This window comes from Corapipo altera, unplaced genomic scaffold (genome assembly GCF_003945725.1).
Source record: "Corapipo altera isolate COAL_440 unplaced genomic scaffold, ASM394572v1 57, whole genome shotgun sequence".
In the NCBI taxonomy this organism is placed as follows: domain Eukaryota; kingdom Metazoa; phylum Chordata; class Aves; order Passeriformes; family Pipridae; genus Corapipo; species Corapipo altera.
The window spans coordinates 4686450-4710159 of NW_020884905.1; positions in this window are offsets into that span (position 1 = coordinate 4686450).

Genomic DNA, 23710 nt, shown 5'->3' on the forward strand with positions numbered 1-23710 from the left:
CCATAGTACAAACTATGCAGGAACAGAGTTATCAGCAAAGTGGAAAATAGGAATCAGCTTTGTTTCTAAGGAAAACAACTCCCAGGAGGAAAGCAAAGTCCATATGCAATACCATAACTGCTGATGTGCTGTTACTTCCTACAGCACAATAAAAGTTCAGCGTATTTTGTTTCTTAAAGTGGTACCCATGAAATTATGGAAATTCTCATATATAAAATTTAGTACAGGGCATCTACTAATATAGTGAGTCACTTGCTGCAATGTGTATTTTCCTGTGTTATTTATCTGCAGAGGGGGAGATGACAGCAAAAGAAATCTCTTGCAATACGTACTGAAGGGGTATCATAGCATTCTCTCAACCAGACCTCCTGCCCCAACACGGAGTCAGCTCAGCCTATGACATGCCAGACAGAGAATTATCAGTATTGAAGAGATTACAGTTTCTGAAGGCAATTTTTAGCCTTACTTCAGTGTCTAGCTACCCTTATCTAACCCATGCTTATAGACCTATATTTATCTTGTTTGTTGATTGTCCAACACTTTGAAATCTGTGTCCCTTGTTGTAGCCAGTTAAAAGGCACTGATGCACTCGTCTTGCCTACACTGAAGAGGCAGGAATAAAAGTTCTGTTCTTGCAGAGCCTGGTGGGTGGACATTCGATGAAACTTCCTCTGACTTCCTTCCACCAAGGAAACTTAAGCAGCAAGGGAGGTACTGGTGCCCTGGAGCTACATGTGACACATGGTCAGGGAAGCTGAGGCTTAATTGATATGAAGCTTTTGCCCCCATAAATACCCCAAATTTAATATTTCAAATATAATAGTTACAATGGTAAGTATTTAAGGTTCTAGTTATGTTAATTCTGTCACTTACAGGAAGTAGGAAACGTGAGGTTTGATCTCTGTTTTATGCCAGTAGAAGTTTTGTGTACATGAACTTAAACTGGCAAAATTGTTGCTGCTGAAATCTGTTCTGTGCATTATGGCTTAATTGTATTGGTATCATGCACATCACTGTTACATTCAGAGTAGGAGAGCTTTGAGCGTATCCCTGCCTTAGGGTGCCTATAGTAAAGCTACAGCACGAGCAAATGGCAGGCATGTTTCTGCATGAGATACTGGTTCAACAACTTCACAGTGAAGTTTGAGGCCCTTGCATTTACGGTAAGGGAGAAATTTAAAATCCTGAAATATCAGGGGTTTTGTCTTGCAGCTCTCACCAGGAGGCTGCTGTCACCTCCGCTGGGGACAGGTTGATGTCTGAAGTGCAGCCATGGAAAACATGTTAGTTGAACGCCCCCTAGCTGAAATAATTTTCAGAACATGGCTAAGAGAAAGGTTCTCGGGAGATTCCAATTAACAGCTGGGGGGAATCCCACATTCAGAGTTTCTTGTTTGTTATTTTCAGGTCAGCCAAGCAATTACTCTAAGGATGGATGCATTTATGTTCATATACTTACCCTTTTAGAAAAGTGTCTTGCATTAAGGAAGAAATCTTCATTTTTTTGTTCCTTTTAATTAGGTTGGTACAGATTTGGAAATATGAGGCTGTGCTTGCAAAACTCATCTGAAAACTAGATTGCAAAGTCATAGAAGTGTTCATGTTTCAGAGCCAAATCAGCAATACTACAAATACAAGTGTCATTGAAGTCAGTGCTTTCTCTGGTGTCATATATTGCACAGACACTTCTCAAAGCAACAGAACTCTGCCTTTTCTATTAGTACAACCGACTGGTCTTTGAATAAGCCAGTAACATTGGTTTTATCTTCATCAAACTGGACATTTCAATATAGGGAAAGAAAAGAAGGAAAACCTCTTTCTATGTAGTTAAGTCTTTGTTCTATTATATACACACAATGGCATTGATTCTACCCCTTCCTTGATCAGATTGCTCAGGCTTTATCCGTCCACAGGAATTTCTCAGAGTCTGCAAACACTGTATACCTTCAGGGAAAATTTTGATGTATCCAATTAGTGAATGATTCCTATTGCCCATATTCTCTCTCCATAAGTCTCATTTTAATATCACGTTAGAGAGAAATACATGGCTAGTTTAAAAGACCCAAGGCTATACAAAGTTAAGTGTCTTGGGTGATGTGCTTAACTGCTACTGTATTTTGGACAGGCTCTACAGTGAGAGTTTCTACAGCCATTCAAAAAGTAACACTTAGCTAGAAAGCGGGTGATAGGAATGTTAAAATGACCATGCAGCCCTTCCTTTGCAATGCTGACATCACTGCTTACAAGTTATAGAGCAGGGTTAGCAAGGATGAAGTAGCATTATCACAATAGATTAGCCTAATAGTTGCAAAAATCAAGCTATTGAAGATTAGAGACTTCCTTTCCTGACATTATCAAATGAGTTTTTGTTGTGTTACTGTTTTCTGTGCATGTGAGCATGCATGAAAAGGTGGACTGTCACCACAAGCTGTCTATATATTATATCCTTATTTTTCCTCAAGCAGATTTCACAGAGCTGAGCAGGACTAATTGCTTATACACTACAGAAAATGCTGTCTTCAAGTTCACAACAAGCATAACAAAAGTATATTCAGTATGGCTCAACTGCTAAGCGACAACAGTTGTGAGGGAAAAAAAACTGACAAAGGTTCAGCACTTCCATCCCCTCCAATTAGCACTGAGCAAAACCTGGTCTCCCTTGTATTTCAAAAAGCAAAAAGTAAGCTTTTAAGCAACTTGTAAAACATCATCATCTTGACTTTGTGCAAAATGTATAAAACCAGCAAAAAAGCACAACCCCTGTATTTTCCTTTCTGAATCACTGTTATATTCAGAGAACTCCTTGTAAAATGGAAGCAATCCAGAAAACTCTGCCTGAGATCTCTTTTTCTCATGGCTACAACTGCAGCCAGCAGGTTAGTCCAAAAGTTGATGGGCTGTCTTTTAAGGCCTCCGGTCTTTTTTGCACCATTAGGGGAGGCAAGACTAGGAGACACATGATAGAGTGCCTGGAAGCACAGTTCATTTCCAGCCACAGCTACCTAACATTTTAATAGTTTAAAGGTTTACTTCCAGTAAGTACAAATTTTTTAAATGAAAATCAATGAGAACAAAATGTAAAATTTGAAACTTACTTTTGCACAGTTCTCCATGAAATGTGATCAAAATATGATCTGTTGATAAGGCTACAATGACAAGGCATGGCAATCATCTGAAAAAATTCCCTTCACTTTCTCACAGTTTTTTTTAATTTATTTATTAATTATTCTTTATTTTAATTTGAAAAAGGACAAAATTACATTTTTTTGTCCTCTGTCTCTTTCTTTCTTTCCTCCTCTCTGTTTTTTTCACTAATTGGGAATCACACTGAAAATAGGCTGCTAAGTATAAAGGAATTAGTACCTTTATCAGATCCTCCACTTTTTGCTCCACACTTCAAAGCAGTTATCTAAGGCATGCTGCATGTGAAAATCGCCAACAACTATACTGATATTTGTAGTTTTTGCATAAATGAAGTGATGAGTGCCTCTTTATATATATATTTTAATTAGACATTAGCTTACATGCCTTGCAAGCCTTGGATGTGCCAAACTACAGTGATTATTATCAAACATTAAAGAATTACCTACCTGCACTAAAGTTAAACAAAGATGGTGCGAACTGTCAATTGCTCTATTAACATTTCTGAACCATTACTAACTAATTTCACTACCACCTACTCATTAGTTACTGAGGCCCAAATTTAATACCATTGTTGTTTTGTGTCAAAGTATCAAACCATAACAAAAGAACAGAGGAGTTAAATTTTAAGCTATATTAGTTTAGCATGTGTTTAAATCATTCTGCCAAATTACTTCCAGGTTTAGCTAAATAGGTAACTATAATCATGAAAGCTCAGCAAAAGACATTCATTCAATACTTAAATACTTAAAGTCATACCAGAGTTTGAGTGCATACACTGAGTCAGGTTTTTGGCTTATCCCTGCAATTGATCCAAAGATCTTTGTTTGGATCCTGATTCTTCAAAAAAATCTAGTTCTAGACCTTTCTGTAACAAAATACCAATGTGATGTCCTTCTGTTACAGCCCCTACAGAATGCTCCTATTACAAACAGAGGGGTTATCTAATACTCATTAGGGCCTCACCATGAGATTTTGTTGCTGTTAAAGTGTGTAATCTATCAGGAGAGAGAACTATTTGTTGCTTGTCTCATGCTTTAGTAATTCATTCTCTATAGATCCTCATTAGAATGGAAAATTACAGCTGTAGGAACGTCTTAGTTTCAAGAAGCAGAAGCAGCCTTTTCCTTTTCCCTATTTTCAAAATAAATGTTCCGTGGTTGTAGGTGAAGGACACGGGCATTGGAGGAAAGTATCAAATGGCTGGTAACTTAGTCATTGTGATTTTAACCGTGGTGGAAGTTCCGTGCTCTATACAGCTGTGCCGGTTGCTACTTCAAAAAAAAGTTCTCTAAGCTCTACACTGGCACAGGAGAAGGAACCAAGGCTGAGAATCAGTTATGTTGGAAGTAATGCCATGTGATTTTATGAAAGGTCACAGAAACTGGGGCATTTCTATCCTTCTGCAAACTATTTTGTGAAAAGGGAAAGAGAAACAGAAAAATTAGGAAATCTTGAAAAATCAAAAGTCAGAACTCATGGGGTTTCACATTATTTTCCTACAGACAGCAGGAAAATTTGCTATGATTTTTTACCACTGACATATTATACATTATGTTATGAATTCACAAGTATTAAAATTTAGTGCAAATCTAACTCAACTCTGTAAATGTGAACAGTTTGCATGGTGGAAGAAATGTTAACAGTAGTCCTCTTACTAGAGTATGTCTGTCCTCTAATGGAACCACTTGCTTAGTCTTCAGTGTGGGCTGAAGAAGAAAGGATGTGCAGGGAGAGTAGGTGTCTCACACCAGAGAGTTAATTAAGGCAGAATTAAATGAGAGTTTTATGTCTGTAAGGTAGCTGCCCTTTGGTTATTTTCCTGTAATCAAACTTTAACACAATGGTAACCACAGAACTGTACTTCCATGGTGCATCTCTTGGCTCTCCCTCTCACTGTAGTGGCCTATATTTCTAGTGGAAAATACGGATCGTGCAAAGAAGCTTCCGTAGATTTGAAGCAAGTTCTCTTGCTTGACCAAGGAGTGTGAATGGCTGATAACATGCCAATGTCAGGCCACATCTATGCAGGCCAAATACAATCTGTATGTGCAGCATGACTAAAGCTGATGGAGGTGGTCCCATTTGCATAGTGCATGCAGGAGTTTGAGCTTCACTGCTCCTGGCTGTCAGTCTGCTCCTTGCACTGAAGTTACCGCCCCTGAGACAAAGCTAGCAGAACGAGATATGTGAGCTTGCATCTCTGCTTATCTACTTTCCAGCCTGATGGATTAATGCAAACTCAGCTTCATTGTTCATGTAAATGAAGATGTCTGGTTTGGAGTGACTAGAGAGAGGTGTGGACTTTTACCTTTTTGCTGTCCTTGCTTAAGGGGACACCCTTTGGCAGGGATAGGCAACTGTTAAGGGCAGCAACACTCATTTGCACTAATAAACTTGTGGAACCTTCTCAATCCAAGCTGAGAGTTTGAATTTTGTTCTTTCAGTATTAATGGACCTTCTACACATCTTCTCAAAATTAACAAGAGCAAATAATATTTTTCCAATATTCTTAAGGAACAGTTTTTTAGGAAAGTCCTGGCTCTTAATGATTACTGGGATATCTGACCTTGTATTTATATCTAAAGCTATTAGAAATTCGATTGTCTCTAATTGCCACTTTAAGTGATAGTCAGGTCATCATATATTGTATATTTAGCAAATCTAGGTTTGGGGAAGCTGCTTGAGATTTGACCTTGTATAAATGCTTTTTAAATTACATAGAATCATTTCATAAATCTAATTAGAATGTGATAAAATCACTTCAACTCACCTCATTTGACACAACTCCATAAAGCAACCCATGAATTATTGTCTATTGTTACATATTACTGTTGCTTCTATATGAATGCCTTAAACAGAAGTTATATACCACTGTTTATAGCAGTATTTACCTTGGCCAGCAAGTTGTCATGTGTCTCTTCTGAGTAAAAGTAAGCCATGCTCTGGAGGGAGAAAGAGAAGAAAATAATCTGTGCTATGCTTGTAGGAGACACCATTTAATCAGCTAGACCAGTTAATAACTCTTGCTGCCTTTTTTATTTGTCAAGGGCTCAATATTTTTTCAATATGAGGTCTGCTTCAGTGTGCTTTAAATGGCAGTTTATAATTAATGGTACTTGAGCGCGTCTCTTATTTCAGAAATTCATACAACATTCTTGGTTACAATTTATACATGATTTTAAAGTATAATTAACGTTCAGCTTTACAAGATATATGCAAACAGATATGCAAATTTGGAAATAAATATGCAAACATATAAAATGTTGTTGAATTAAGTAGTCCTTAACATTTTTAATGAAATCAATATTTTATTCATATTTTGCACACAATTTTGAGTACTTAGTGATTTGGTAGTTCTCAGACTTTCGTGGACCATGGCTGCAGATTGATTCTCTTGTGGCTCATCTTGTCTTCCAGTCTCTTGAACCTCATACGTTCCTTATGGAAAACAGGAGCTAATCCAAACCCCTTTAAATTATTGGGATTGTTTTCAATTATGCTGTGTGGATATTTGAGATAGTAAATTTAACCTGTTACTGAAACCGTTAAAAATAATCTTTATAAAAACTTTCATATTGAATCATGTTAAAGGTCTTTCTAGCCCAGTATCCCATTCCTAACAGTAGCAAAATAAACCCCAAAACCCCACACAGAGAAAAATATGAAAATATACATCAAATATAACACCTCAATGTTTTTCTAGCATACAGCCACTTCTGAGTCAAGAAGTGCTTATGGAGGTTTCTATGCAGTTAGTTACCCTCCTTTCTCTCTCTGCATATTCTGTCTCTGACTGCATTGGTGACACACCAGTTTACCAGCTCTCTTACGAATGGCAGAGATCCCAAACCCAAATACAGTATTACAGATATGGTCTATCAAGTGATGATTATCCCTTCCCTCAGTCTGCTGATTTATGCTGTTACTACAGTCCAGGAAGATGTGTGCTGTCTTCATCTTGCATACTGTCAACTCACTGCTGCACACAAAGACATTGCCTCACCTGCTCTAGCCCCAGGGAGTGAACCCTGGCAATCCCTGCAGCCCCAGACCTGGAGAATGGCATCCTCTCTCAGGAACTCATCTGAGTTAAGACCTCTGACGTGCTAGGGGTGGTTGCTCCAGTCGGTGCTGCTGCCTGTGTGGAAATCACTCCATTTCTTCCTACCATGAGACAGTGATGGCTCTTTGAATATTCTGTCTTTACCTGTTCTCACCACTGCCCCTCAACATGTGACTCAGTGGCCTGACATTTTCTTTCTCTAGATGCAGGAGGCTATTTTCACTGGTATGTAGTGCTGGTAGTCCTCACATGTATAATTTTATCAGTAAATTTGCCACATGATTCCTATCCCTGAATGCTTGCACTTCCTCAGCTTTGGTAGATCACAAACTTGATCCCTACCAAGGAATTGTTAACTCCAAAGGACATGTAGTTAAGATACCCAGACAATAAAGGTATAAAGATATGTGGAATTTTGTATTTAACTGATAAGGCAGAAAATCCTTAGGGACCTTGAGAGGAAATCAGTGTTCTGGAAGTAGTTGCTGATAGATATTGGTACTGGGAGACTGATAGATGCTTCGCAATTGTAACAGATACATATGTCATTATAATGTAGCAATAGATTGAATAAGAACATCAAAAAATACTGGTACTTCAAGCTACACCCTACATGTGATAATGTAGTGCATGCTGAGGAGAGGCACAGGGAACAGTTGAAGGGTTTGGTGTTATAAAGGCCAAAGGCTGAAGTAGCAGGCAGTGTGTACAGGCAGGTTTCCATTCTGTCTCTGTTGCCATCCAAAGCATGCTTTAAGTTTACACATTTTTGAATCAGAAAGAATTTCTGCAAGTGCAGAAATTGCTGAAAGTAGCAGTTTCTTCAGACACTTAAAGTCCTCCATCTGGATTCTGGTGTTAGACAGGATGGCTTGGAGAAGCATTGGCTTTAAGGAATTTGAATACCCGAGCATACAAATGTAGGATGGATGTGTGTGACATAGAAAATTGCATTCAAGTCACAATGCACTATGGAATGCAGGAAAGGTGCCCTATTCAACTTTCAATCTCAGAACCTGAGCCAACTTTACACTTTATACTTCACGTACTATAGATCCTACGAGGTGACTATCAGTTGAAGAGTAAATGTGGTTTCCTATCCTTGGTTTGCAAGAGTACTAATCAAGATCGCATGCCTAGGCTTTAAGTCATTTAGGATTATTACATATGTAAAGAGCCACGCTGCAGTCTATGTTGTTAATTATTTAAGACTTGTGCATTTTAATAGTTTATAGGTTTGGTCACTTACATTTTTTTGATAAAACTGAGAATATGCTTCATTTAGTTTACATCGATGCATAAGTAATCAAAATCGTAATTATATTGCTAAAGAAACATCACTTAAAATAGACATATAAATGCTGTTTTGATCATTGCAAACTGCTATTTGTGGTACAGCGTTTCAGTTATGAGATGTGGAAAAATTTATCTGCCCTTGCAGGTGTGTACTCAAAATGCTATTTCAGGGCAAGTAGTGCTATAGTATTTTTCTGAGAGATATTGATTGATTTATTACTACAGGCATAGTGAGTGAAAATCCATACAGCTGCTTCCCTGTACATCTGTGGTAGTTTCAGAGTTTTTAGAATATAATTGACAGAAAGAAGTAAGATCCTGATGTACTCAGCAAACCAGTGTTCAGAGCTATGCAACACCCTCTGCCTTCATACCAAATAGCCTTGGTCTTTAGAAGACTGTACCTGTGCACTCGCACAGTTCCGTATGCTTTTTATTCTCCCAGCATATTTAAGTGCTGGGTTCTTGCAAGGTTGTGTTTCTGTAGGCTGCATTTAATTTCAGCTGATTGCCCAATCCTCTCTTCCTTCTGTGGTAATTGGTTTTTGAATTGTCTCAAATTCTCCAATGGATTTACGACAATCTGAAAATTAACAATGGCCCCTTAGTTGCACAGGGCTATGTAATTCACAAATTTCTTACTTGACCGGTACTTCTTTTCCCCTTACTTCCAGCCAGGCAATTTTCTGTGCTTTTTAAACTGGTGCAGAGGCAGTAAAATGTCTATACATTGAAACTTTCTCCTCCTGGCACTCCATCTCTTGGAAAGCAATCTGAGGCTTTTCCATAGGCTGATGTATTGGCAGTAACTTAAAAAAACCCCAAAATATAGAAACATGATTTTTGATTATGCTATAAATTGGGATTATTTCCTTCAGGCAGGCGGAAGGACATGCCAGATGGACTTTATATGTTGGCTGTTAGAAAGCTTTAGGAGCCAAAATTATAATTAGCTCGCTCCTATTGAAATATGTTCTCCCGAGCTGTTTTATTTTTTTGCCAGAGACTGATACAATTCTTGAAAGGTGCAGATCCCCTCAGCACAGGAAATATGCATCATTCTGTTGGCATTAACCAACCACCTGTGCAGTAGCTGTTGCAGTGCTTGCATGGGAAGGCAATACATGTGCTTCCTGGCACCTTTTGGGTGTGTGCCTGTGCTGCAGGGACTGGTGCAGAGGGGATGCACTGGCTGGGACTGCTCAATGCAGTAACTTCAGGGATCTACACTCCAGGCAGATGGGGTATGAATGGCTCAGAATTGCAGGAAATTCTTCCAAACACCAAATTTGAAGGAAAGCAGGACTAGTGGCTTGTATTTCAGCAGCACCTAGTTTTGTGTGTTGTAAAGTGGTACTTATGACGTGCCATTGAGATCCAGGTGCCACCTACACTAAATGACTCTGTAAGTAAGTGGTGGGAGTGAAAGGACTTGTAGGCACAACTCAAAGAAGCTTTATCAAGGAACTTTGACAGGAAACATGGACTACAGCACAGGATGCAAAAATCTGCCAGACATTATGTGTGGCTTACTGGGGCCACACTAGGACAGTTGAGCATGCCAGTGAGAGTAAAGCTAATCTGGGAATGTTTTCACTCACCCCCTTCTGTCACTCTTGGATTTTAGCATAGATGTGTCCATTATGAGACCCGGTCCATACCTTCTGTAGCTCACTGGAGTTGAGAATGTGAATGAAGGACACAGAGGCAGACAGTGTAGCAAATGAGATCTCATAACAAGTCAGACACAGCACTGCAAACAGGATCCAGATTCTCCTGTTTCACAGTTCAGTGGCATCCAATGGTTCATTTTAATTTGAGCTGAAATTGTAACTAATTTCCCCCACACTGTTTGGACTGTTTATTTGCAAGATGATTATTTAATCTTATTCGAGGTGGTAAAATGCTTTCACTGGAAGTTCTCTCAGGTTCTATTTGGTTGATTCCTTTTACTTGCATGTGTTCCTTGTCTCTATGTTGTGGATGCTTACCAGTTAAGGGGGCAGTTTCTCAAAATGAACCCATTATTGAATTACATGTTGTATATTCATTTGATTACTATGATGGTTCCACAGTTGTATATTTTGAATATTTTTGTTTTGTTTTGTATAAAAGACTCTTTTACAACTCTCCCTTTTACCACTTCCCAAAGGAATATAAAACTTTCTGTAGGAACATCTTTTATTTTGGCTAAAAGACTCAGATGCTAGAACTTTTTCAGATAAAGTTCTAGCACTGGGGAAAAACGAAGAGGGAGTGTTCCGAGTACAAGATGTTGTGTCCCTGCGAGAGCCGCAGACGGCTGGCAGCTGAGGATTAGCGGCTCTTCCCGCTGGAAGCCCGGGCAGAGGGAACCGCGGCACGGGGTGTCCGGCAGGGGCTGCAGAGCGCCCTCCCCGCACAGCAGCCGCGCACCCCGCGGCACACAACAGCGTTTGAAACAGGACAAAATACATTGCTTTTATTTGTTACATCAACGTGAAACCCTGTGTGTGTTCATGAATTAACTCGTGAAATGGAGAGCCTCTCTTCAGTTTGAGTTCCCTGATTGGTTTTGAAACTGATTATTTGCAGACACAAGAAACACGTGGAGAATCGTATTCTCGCAGCTACAAATCAGTTTGGGTATTTTGGTAGACAAAAAGAAGAAATTCAAAGCTAGAGTAGAAAAAAGAGCTAAAAATTAATGGACTGCTTACTTTGAAGGCAAACTTTTAACCTTACTCTATGAGGCTGATAGTAAGCCAGAAAGATTTTTCCTGGATATTGGACCTGATGCAAGTTTCTTTTTTTAAAATGCTCTTTGTTTTTCATTTGCTGAAAGATTAGGGAAAAAATTGTGCTTACAATGCTTGAATTGAAAACTTAGTAATATTCAAAGGGGCAGTTAAATGCAGATTTGAGTTCTTAAGTAACAGACATCCTGTATCTTAGTTTTGCTTAGGTTTCTGAATTCATCCTAATCTCAGTTACCATCTCTGCTTTGCTTCACAGAAGAATGAATACTATAGTGTGCTACAGAACAAAATGTTTATAACTAGAACTCTAGAAAGTAAGCATGAAGTTGTGTTACTTGAAAATTACTGTAGTTTCCATGGTGAAAAATATAGAAGGATTGTAATACAGTTTGTAACTTCTATAAAATGTTTTATTTTGATGGGCCATTTTCTGTGTTTTGAAATCAATGAAATACAAATGAAGGGAATGTGGTAACAAATATGGATGGGGTAACAACCTGAAACTTCTACTGCTTTCCACACTTTTTATTGACTTATATCTTCATAACTTAGCTAACTTTTTTTTTGGAACTGGCTTTTCATTGAAATACATGATGCCACAGTAATTCTCTTGGTTGTTCATACTTTGATAAGACTGCATGTTGCCAAAGTAATTCTGATTATGCTTTTAAAAATCTCAAATAAGCAGAATGTGGTGATAGCAATTGTTTTGTGCTTTTTTGGATGGGTGAGGAAGGAGGAAATACATATGTTTGAGAAAAGGGAGACAAGTTTGTATGTGCTTCAGACCTGATTCTAGCACCTTTGTTTAGTATAATAGTACTGATAAGCACTATTTTGCAATGTCCTTATTGATTTGCTACAGAACAGCAAATGTAAACAAAGGTCAGTAATCCTGCCAATTTAGGTGCAATACTAGGCTTTGTTTGATTACTACCTCTGGCTTTTAGGTAAGCCAAGACGTACAAAGGAAATATATGTTTCACCAGGCCCATTTGATATGAAGTGAGTTTGGTTTGAAATTATTTTTGCTTTTTGGAATTTGTCTGCTTTGCTGTCTTTTCCTAGAGAATTTATAGTCCCAAGGCTGCTTTGCCAGCTGAGGATATCTCTACTGCAGCAGTTAATGAAAGTTTTTCGATGCATGGACTTCTTGACAATAGACCTATCTTAATGACCTATTGTGAACCCAGGGGCTTCAGGAGCCTCAAAGTAAAAAGCATTGTCCTACTCTAATATTTCAGACTTTCAGCCAGATCATCTGCAAACTCTGGCTGATGGTGACCATGTCATAGGGGCCAAGAGAAGTCTGTTATAATTCCTTCAAATATAGGTGGTTAACCATTAGCAGTTATCTAAAATAGCATTGTATGTACATATACAGTGAAAAAGCAGCTAGAAGTTTGTGTTGGAGCAAATAATGTAAGAGTAAAAACTGTGACACAGGAATAGTAAAGCTACACACCCATATAGAAGTTCTCTGTATCATTTGATGGCTTTAGTACAGAGAAGCAGCTGTGTGGAATAACAAACTGTTGTTCCTCTGAACTTACCACTGAATAAAGAATCCTCAACACCAATAAAATGAGACCCATGAATAAATGAATAAGCAATGAGCTGTCAGCTGAAAAGAAGCAATGAAAAACTAGCAAGAGAGAGAAAAATGAAGAGCATTAGGTGCCAAAAAAGAAAGTGCCAAAAAAATTGGGATCTGTCAGATTGTACGAGCAATGATCCCTAGTTCCTCATTAGTTGCATATACAAAACATGTTGCCAGAGTCCTTTGATCCTACATTAATTTACAAAGTATTTTGATAAACACTTCATTATTTCCCTCAGATGTACCAGTGGATGCAGGTAAAGGAGGAGGCCTTGTCTAGGAGCAGTCATGTAATTAAGGCACAAAATGCAACCAAGGATTCTAAACATTTACTGAAATACATTTCTCGTCTAATGCAAAGATCAGACCAACAGTCACTATTCCTTCTATGACTTCGTAGATCACTGAAGAACATAATTTTCTAGATTTAACAATTATTTATATGTGATACTAATATTATAGAAATGGTAAATGTGCTTCATTGTTTTTATGCAGTGCAAGTGATATCGAGGAAAACCTGTGCAATTATCCAGCTGTACTTACACCGTTAAGGGAGGTCATTCTGGTTCACAGGTAAGTCAGATAAATATTTTGACTTTGTGTATTTGGATACAGAGCCTGTGGTCAGCAGTTGGTATTTGGCATGCAACTGCCTACTTTATCCATTTTTATGCACTAACTAATTTTCTTGATGTAGGGATTTGAGGATGGCAAAATAATTTCATAAATTATAAGCAAAAAAAAATAATCTGTTTCATCTACTTCATTCTGGATAGCTGTTGCATAAAAACTGTCAAAAACATATTGCTCTGGCTTCATCCCTGCTGCAGTTCCATTGATTACAGTGGAGTTAAATCGAAGATGAATCTGTCTGCTCAATTTAAATCTAATGATTGGTTAAAAAGTCAGGGGGGAGAGCCCTGTCTAAATCCAGGGCTGTTTTATCCTTGTGTCAGCATTTAATTCCATTTGCATATAAGCCTATTTCCCTTCTCTAAATTTAATTTGTTAGAGCTTGGCCCTCAGCAACAACAGCAACAACAAAGTAATTGCATGCACTATTGGGCAATGGTGCCAATACAGCATGTGCTATAAAAATGTCTCACACAAATTTATAAAATGTAGTCATTAGTGACATTCTGCCTGGCAACAGCAGTATCTGGATATTTGAAAAAACCCCAACCTTGAGCTACCTCATGGACATGCGACATCTAATAATACACATATGAAGAAGCTTTTTTTTTAATATCAATTATTAATTGTGGCCATTTCACCAAAGGAAATGAGATATCCATGTCTTATATGGCCAACAGGAACATCCTAGAGTTTCACTGAGACAAGGTAAAACCGGCTGAGGCTTAGTTCTTAGGCTGTGCTAGATGTCATCTGTGCCTTTTCATAAGTTACTTTTGCAGTGTGACTTAGCAGGCTTGTTTTAAACTGGGGGGAAGTGGTTGGCATTGTCACAATATACCTGGTTTCTTTAGCTGCTACGCTCCTCTGCAGTACTATTCACTATGTTCTTATATCACCTATCCTAAAATTATCAGCCCAATCTTCATTTAGACCTTTCATCTGGACATTTTACAATAAAAAGACTTTTATTGTTAAACTTGACCTGATCAACAGTCATTCCAATTCAGTTGTTCTTCCAAAGGTAGTGCTACCTGCCTCAAGTTTATAGGATCCTTTATTCTCATTTTCCCTATCCTGAGTTGATTGCACACAAGATGAAAACACCAAAATCAAACCATTTGTTAGGATTTAATTTGAGTTTTACTTTCTACTTCAAAAACTAGATTTTCACCATACATTCTGATGCATTAAAACTAATCATGGTCATAAATTCTTACATCTTGTCAATTTTGCACAACTTCACCGTCTATTAGGAAGAGATCACTTCAGTTTCCCCATTTGTGGAAAGCAGACACTGATGCCAAGGGGTAAGTACAGTGTTCTGGGGCACTGTGCAGTATTGTACAGATAACAGAGCCTGGACAAGAAACCAGATTTTCTGTATTAGAGCTGCGTGGTGTGGGCCTAAGGTCATGCTATGCATATAATGTACTATAAGCTCACAGAGAGTGGAAAATAAACATGCATCTTCCCACTTTTTGATCTCTGTGTTTAGATAAATCACATTATTTCCTAACGTATCAGATGTTTTTTGATACGCGTTGTTCCTCATAGGGACAGGAAAGCCCGCTGTTACCCCTGTTACTTGCTCCCATTACCTCTTGATGCACTTGCATCCTATCCTCAGGAGGATTAGAGGGCACTCAGGACCTTTCAGGAGGCACTTACCACTTTACAGGATTAGGATAAGCCTGCCTTTGATGTTTTTGTGATCACACCCATCTGTCATAATTGAACATGGTGAAGTAGGCTTTATTTTTATTTAATGTTCTAATTATGTTTAAAAGGTCAAATATAAAAATATTTTTTCTTTGTCTGCCTTTCTTTAAAAAATCAGTGGGGATATGTTGATTTTTTAATACAGATGCTAATGTTGAAAACTGGAAAAACCCCACAGTTAGAATCAACAAATAAAGATGAGGTTACACCTGATTTTAAGGTTTAACAATTGTATTCCATGTCATACTCCTTCCTCTTCTTCCATCCATATATTCATTACAAATGTCAGATAAGGCTAATCCTTCATGTGACATTACTACAGATGGTTACACAGGGGACTTAAACCAGATGCTGATAGTCTGGATAATCTGGATAAAAGCTGGTAACCTAAACCAAATCCATTTTGTGTATTACTCATGCTAACAGTTAAGATATGTATAAAATTTTTATTACCCCTTAACACTTTACCTAACTTTTGGTTTCCTCTTTCTATAACTAGAAGGTTTTTATTTTGGAGGGGTTTTTTCTACATCTCCCACTGTCCTTCTACCTCAGATAAATCATGCACATATGTATGTAATAAACAAGATTCGGGGAGGGGAGAGATACTTTCTAGATGAGAATGAATACTAAGTTTACCTTTTGTTTTAAAATTCCCATTGGGTTGAAAATTGGCACTTTTCAACTGACCCTTGTGAAAAGCAACTTTAATTTACTTTTATATGAAGAGGTTTAATGAATGTATTAGCAGAAAAAAGTAACTTCATTCCACACTTTTAAAGAGTCTTTGAGGTTCAGTGGTTAGGATGGGAGCTCACTGTTGGTGGGTGGCCTAGACCTCTGACCAGACCTGAGTACTTGGAACCCATTTTTCTGTCTACTCAAGAATAGAAATATCCTATCTTAAATGGGATTTACTTTGAATATTATGTATACTTTTATTCTTTCATTTAGTAAGGGTGTTTATATTCTGAACTGTGGGATTCATGAAGACTAGTTAGTCTAAGAAGAACTCTGTAACTCTGTGTATGTGTGCATGTGCACATGTGTGTTAAGCATTATTTACATGAGAAATTCTGTGACATAAACATGCTTAACCACAGTAATGTAGACAACACCCAGAATATGTGTCATATTGTACCATACATTATCCCATATTCTTGTGAAACAGAAGGATTCCAACATACAATAGATTTAACTGAAAAATAGGCTGGCTGTTTAAATCTGAGAATGTGAAACAGCAAGTTTAAACTAATCAAAGTAGTGAAGTGTGGTTCTGACAGGGGCAAAAATCCCACAATGGTTAGAGGCTGGGATTTCAGCTTGAACTGTCTGTATCGAAGATACCGTTCTGATACCATTTCCCTTCCCTTCCTTCTTCACCTCCCAGGGCTTTTGTGCTTGGGTTTGAGATGAAGTAGAAATGTGAATTTTTATTTTATTCCTGGTTGAAAGACTTCAGCGAAGGAAAAGGGAGAGAGGAAAGAAATGTGCAGTGTTGCATCTAGTCCTTGCTTGCCTCTGAGTGTCTCCGAATGCTGTCTATGGCTGGAGGAATTGGAGAGAAAAATAGTAGGTTATTGTTTGCTGCTTAATATAACGCTATTTTGGGCTCTTTTGACTGTTTCTTTCTTTTTTTTTTTTTTAATAGATTGTGCCTCTAAGTTGGTCACTAGTCTGGAAGTATAGGAAAATAAGTTTACCAAGAACCTGAGCTATGCAACTACTGTGTATCTTTTCATCTATTACCTATCACACTTGAGATTTATATTAGGGTAAGCAACTTGAGCAGGTTCCCATACAGTAAATGAGCTATGGTCTAATCTGATCTCCCTGTAATCCAGTGAGCTCTGAGGGCAGTGGTCTGGGTATGGTTTATGGAGCATGGTTTCTGTGATTCTCTTCTTAACTTGTTTTGCCCCTAGTGGGTACTACAGGAACAGGTAAAGAAGTCAAGGTCCCTGGTCAGCCTAAGCATGTGGAGTACTGAGGTTTGAATGTTGGGATTTAATACAGTTTTCTGTTGCCAGTCAAAGCTCTCAGGTGCACAGTCCTCACAGTCTTCAGCAGGATATCCAGTAGTAGTTAGTAATGTCTCTCTCTCTCAGAGTCCTTACTGCTTCACTGATTCTAGAAGTGTAGTGATCACACCATTGGCCCAAGTTAACACAGTTCTAATGAAATCAGCAGAATCCAGATGCCTTAAACCAGTAGAAAACCTTGATCCTTTGCTTCCTGTATAGAATGATAGAGCAGTAACATGTACTGCTCACTGTGGGTCAAATAATTCTCAGCAAATTGCTGAAAATGTTTAGAAGAGTAGTCTGTCATTACATCTTAGAGCATACTGCAAGGATATCTGCTGCAAACCTTCTGCAGGGAGGATGAAGAAAGACATGTTGTCCAGATATTTTCTGTTCTTACTATACTGTGATCAAATACAATCATAATTGTTGTTCGTTTTGGGGTCATAAACCTTTATAGTGAAAGAGAGGGTGAATACTTTGGTCTGAAAGGTTAGCTGAAGGAAGACAAATTATTGTGACAGATGCAGAAAGGTGAAAGAGGTGAGTAATTATGTGAAATGTTGTGAACAAGGAGTGAAACTTCTACAATTATGTGTTTTGTGTCAAATGAGGTTTTGGTAGGTTGATACACATTACACTAAATGTTATGATTAATAGTAATAATGTTGTCTTAATGTTTGTGGTAATCAAAGAGTGGAAGCAATAACTGGATCTAATTGATAGGAACATTTGACTGACCCTTGACAATTGCTTCTTTAAATGTAAATTTTTAGACTGTGACTTTAAACAGTAGCAGTTCCTTGATGATTTATTTTAGAGGCTTACAAAAAGTATGAAAATAGAGTAACATTCTATTATTGACCATATAGGTGTGGTTGAAAGACCTGTGCATGGGGCTACCATCTGTTCCATGTTAGAGGAAATGCCCAGTTCAGCAGAAATATTTCTTTGCATGTTGTAGGCCTGGAAATGCCATTTCAGCACTATGAAATCTGATACATCAAGACTTAAACGTCACTTCCAGAAATGCTGTTTAGTGGAGCGTGTGTGTATGGAAATGATGTCCTGGTGTAGAGAGGGTCCTGGGTTATAGGTATTTTATGAGCCACATATCTCTAATTCATATTTTGCTTTTGAAACATAACACATGTTCTAGCTGCACTGATATGGGTTCTTGCTTATTATGGTTAATGGATTATTCATCCTCTTTGTCCTTGACATAATCCTAAGTAGGTGCATAAAACTCAGATCATGTTGCCCATAAAAACCAATCAGCCCAGAGTTCTTCTGCAAGGTGTTGAACAGTCACCCAGAGCAGATGGTAAAGATAATGTTTAATAAAGAGTTAGAGGATTAGTTGGAACAGAAATAAGCTAAGAGAAAGGGATAATTTCATTTCATATGAAACTCCATGACATTTCATGCACCCAAGGACTGATTAAAATTATGCCAAAAGCTGCTCTCTTTGGCCAGTTTGTCCTAATACTGACCCTGCTTATGTTGTCAGCTGCTGTATCTGCATGTGTTATTCTACCACTTTGTGAATAACTCAAAAGAAAGCTCTTCTGATTCTCCTGTGGCTGGCAAAAGTAATTCTTAGTTAAATAGGAACAGAAGAGATGATAGGTTCTGCTAAATGTGATGAATATATTTAAGCAATTGATACCTCAGCTGAGGTTTAGAAGAAAAGTTTTATAGGTCATTTTGAACATAAATAAATTTTAAATGGTAGTTTTTGTACTGTGTGGAGTTAAGCTTTGGTTTACCTTGAATATTTAGGTGCTGAATGGAAAACAGTCCAGGGGATAGCTCATAAATAATTTTTAGTTTTGTTTTAGGAAAATTTATTTTTGCCATCAAAAAAGCAGTAGACTAACAAAACCTACAGATTTTGCATATTGCATAACATTTGTAATGAAGGTCCAGTTGTCCTGTAATAAGGCTTAATCAAGGAAATAGAATAAAACAAATCAGAAGCAAGTATTTTACAGTTATAGTATTTCTGGGCTCATAGTTGTCTGCTATAAATTTAAGATTTATGAATCAGAAGCACTGACAAAACATGTCAGGTATGGGTGCTGCAGGAGCAATGTAAGTGGAATCTACTTGTAAAAGCAGTGTCCTTTGTTCTCAACACAAAACTTAAACTATTTGAAGCCGTTCTCATACATACATGTTCATTTGAGAAGACATTTTGGAATGGTTGATGGGGCACAGAATACAAATATGTCTTTTAATAGTTATGGCATAAGAGTAGAACAGGATCAAAGTCCAAACTATTAACTTCCTTTGCTGAGACTCAGTGGTCACTGAAGCATAAAACCAGATGTGAGCATCTCTGGACTCATTCCAGCTGAAGCTCAAAGCTCTAATGAGTCTTTAATGGTAGAGCACTGTTAGCTGTTCCTGTAATGCAGGAAGACAAAAGTATTCTAGAATCAACATAATGGCTTCTGCACTGAGGTGGGCCAAAGCTAAACCTTTGAAAGCCTCTTGAAGTTTGGTGGCTTGGGTAATATCGCTACCTAGTAGTTCCAGAATTCAGCTAAAATCTTCTCAAACCTGCTCTGCATTTTCTAGCTATCTCCTGTATTTAAGGCAGTGTTTGGCTTTCTAAAATAAAGGCCCTAAAGCCTTTTTTTTCTGCTGCAGATTTTTCCTGCCTTCACTTGTGCTCCTGTTGTTTCTCCAATTAGTCACTTTTGAAAATATTTCATAGGGCACTTCAAACAGCGAAGTCTATTAAAATTGTCTGGAATAACTTATAAATACTAAGACACTGTTAAGAATGAACTGGGAATTAATGAAACCTTAATTTCACTAACAATAATTGTACTTATTTTACTACAAGAAGCAGGTTTAGCTAACTCTTGTGTTTGAAACTACTAATCGTTGTGAAATAGATTACTATAAAACTGTCTAGCAAAATTATTTCCAAATTTCCTTTGGTCTGCTAAGTATTTGTTCATACTTCATCTTTTGAAATCACAGAGGCAAGAATAAAGCTCAAGATGTCTGTCAGCTGATACTATCACACTATCAGAATCAGATAGTGAAGCTCAGCAAGAAGAGAGGGTCATATTGCACAGCTGAGACGAGACATAGATAAGTCTAAAGCAAGTTATGGCTTTATCTCAGCTTAACCTTGAACCAGCTGCCCTTTCCAAACCCTGCCCCCCGCAGTGTTCCTAGTGCACTACAGTCATGCTGTAACACACAGCTAGAATAACGACATTGGAGATGGGAGAAAAGCAGTTTTAGAAAGGATATTTTTCATTCTTAACATGTTTCTTAAAATGTACAGATAGAAATAAACTGCTTGACTAGCTGAATTTTGAAAAAGAACAAGAGATTCAGGTAAAAAAGGATCTTTTCTGTTTAGGACTTTATGTTAATTGAATAGTGATAGCAATGAAATGTATTATGAAACAAAGTATTTTTTTTTTTTACATTTTCATGTTTTTAATTTAAGAAATACTCCCACCATAATAAACCCCAGAAATTATGATCATGGAGGAATGGGTAGGCGTTCTTATTCTTTCCCAGATTGTGAATGATTAACATACAAGTAATTTCTCCTGGCACTCAGAATGTTGTTCACCTTGTAAGTCCCTTGAGTTACTCACTCTACAGCCTGCCAATTAGTGTGTTCACATCATCCTCAGATAATGCTTTTTGTTTTTTCCTATCTGTATTTTTTTTTGGTCTTGGCAAGGAAATGTCAGAAAACAAGCTTTGTTTTGATTTCTTCCCCTTTGTTTTTCTCAACTGGTACCTTTTCAAAAGTTTTCAGAAATCAAATGCGCGCTTCTGCTTTTTTGTTCCTATTTTATCTGTAGTGGTTTCCTAACTTTCATCCTCCAACTCTAATATCTCCTTTAATGGGGTCTCTGTGCTGCTTTTCTCACAAGGTGAACACTTTCTTCGTTTTTGCATCTGAATGATACAGTTGTACTTCATTAAGAGATTTCTAATTTTTGGTAGCTTTGAGATAAGTGAGATCCTACCACTAAACATACCATATTTTGGATGCATTTCTTGTGTGCACAGTTATTGCTCTTGACTTGGATTAATAATAAATCTCCTTTTTTCTCTAAGGCTCTTCTATTCAAATGCATAATTTCTTCTTTCATTTTTAGATGCTTGTCCAAAGGGAGGTTAAAGTTATGCTTGAATATCATGACACACTCATTTTTTAACAGAAAACCCACAACCTATTGATTGACACTCTCTGGAGCACACCCTTGTGATGATAATAACTGTAATGATATGTGATTTTCTGTAGCAATAGTTTTATTGGCAAATACAATGTTTTGCTTCCTAGTTACATCAATGGGTTTTAATAAAAAAATATCATGCAGCTACAGCAAACTCTCTAATGATATTTCACAAACTACTTTTCCCAACAGGAAGGAAAGCCAGTAGCAGGAATACTTGTCACTGCAGTTCATTACAAACATTTTTAATTTTTGTCTCATTTTAGGCTAGGGGATCTTCAAAATAATACAGTATACACACATGTCCAAAACTCAGAGCACAGCTACATTTTCTCTTCCTCTCTAACTCCTGAGGTCCCTGCTGAAGATTTACTTTAACTGTCTTACAGAGTCTGATGTAAGTTCATACCCGAGACAGATCTCAGTCTTTAGCTGCGGTTCTATATCCAAAAGAATAACCACGATGACTTAGTTCCTGCTATTAGATTATTATTGCACCTGTGACTTCTTAAATTAGCCACAGCTGGCCTGGCTGGGACCTACTAGCTGCCATGGGGAGCAGCAGTCTGCCTGTGCTTCAGGAACGCTCGCAGCTTCTCTGTCACGTGCTGTTGAACTGAGAAACAGCAATCAGGCAGAAGAAGGGCAGTGGCAAACTCAGGTTCTCTTTCCTGTCATAGGAAATAAGCCTTTCTCAGTTTTAGTTGAGTCAAAGCCATGTTCTAACACCTGCTTTCCAGATAACTGCTTAAATTTCTGCATACTGCAAAAATACAATAGGCAAACGCCCTTCTTAATTTGGAAGATCTCCCAGTCACCTGGAAGTAAACTATCGTTTTTACTACTTGTGGCTCCTACTTTCTCCAGATATGCAAACAAAAACCTAAAAAACCAAACCTGGTTCCAGAAGAGGAACTGGAAAAATCTCATTTTAAAAAGAGGTTTAGAAGGACTGCTGATTTTATTCCATCCAGTAGATAACGGGTTCTTTAAAAACAAAAAGCATAACAGAAGGGAAGAGTCACCCTTCTGCTATGGCCTTCCTTAGATATCCTCTTCTGGAAAACCTATAAAAGAGGAATGAATTATATGCTTTAAGGATGCCTTTCATTAGTATAATTAGAGAAGCAATACTGTCTTCTGCTTTCTTCTTGGCTTGGCTTGCCTGTGCAAGTCACACTAAACTGGCTGCAACTTTGGTCAGTGAGAACATAGGGAAGCTGGATACAGGAAAGACTGGATCACCACATTTTCTAGCAACATGCTGTCTTTCAACCTTCTTTCTTAAAGAAAGTATACAAATTGCTCCAGGTTTCCAGTGAAGAGTGGTAAAATACAAAATATATTCCTATTCCCCAGAGGTTAAATTAGTGGGTAGAAGTGTTGTCTGATGACTTGCTTGTTTGTAATTGCCAATTAAGGAAAATGAAAGAAATCCTCCTGTTTTGTTTTGAACAACTCTGTCCCCTTTTGAATGTGGGCAGATGTTTACATATGAAAAGCAAATGGAAATAAATCCAAGTATATAACTTTTAATCTTTTACAGATAAGTAAGCTGCTAAAGCTTACTCAGCTGTGCTCTTAATGGTATAATGGAACTGTTTGTGACACTAATTGTGGTGGATTTGATTTTGCTTCAGGTTGACATTTCATAGCACTAAGTTTGAAAAATTACATCCTCAACAAAACCTTCCTTGGTGGAGCTCTTGGAGGCAGGCATTAAGACCTTCTCAGACTAATTAGAGCCTCTATGGTGGCTGAGTGGTTGCTTCACTCTTCTTTTTGGGTATTTGACACTTCCCCTGTTCCCATCAGATGCTAAAGACAAGATGTCTGAGTGACAAATATAAAGGAGAACCACAAGGGCAGGTCAGTTCACTTGGAAATCAAATGAAAATCAAGTGAATGGAGGATGGCCAGAATAGGTTTATCTGTCATTGCTAATCTGGACTAGGCTTTTCTCTCTATTGAAGCTACAAGAGGTCATGTAAATAGGGAATAGTTTTATGTTTTCGAAAGGGATATATTCATATACATACATGTATAATTGCCAAACATGGTGGAAGTTTGTGGAGACTGATTGCCTTGTGAATCAGTAACAATGAAGCCTTGTCTTCGTAAAATTGAGAGCCTTGGATTACAAATCAAAGTAAGTGGGGGCAAACCAAGAGTTAGTTAATGTATGGCAAGGTTGCTTAGGATCAAGAGGGCAGTCTGTCTTTTAAAGGAATGCTGGTCTTGTTACTGAGGCAGAGTTTGGTAATACCAAC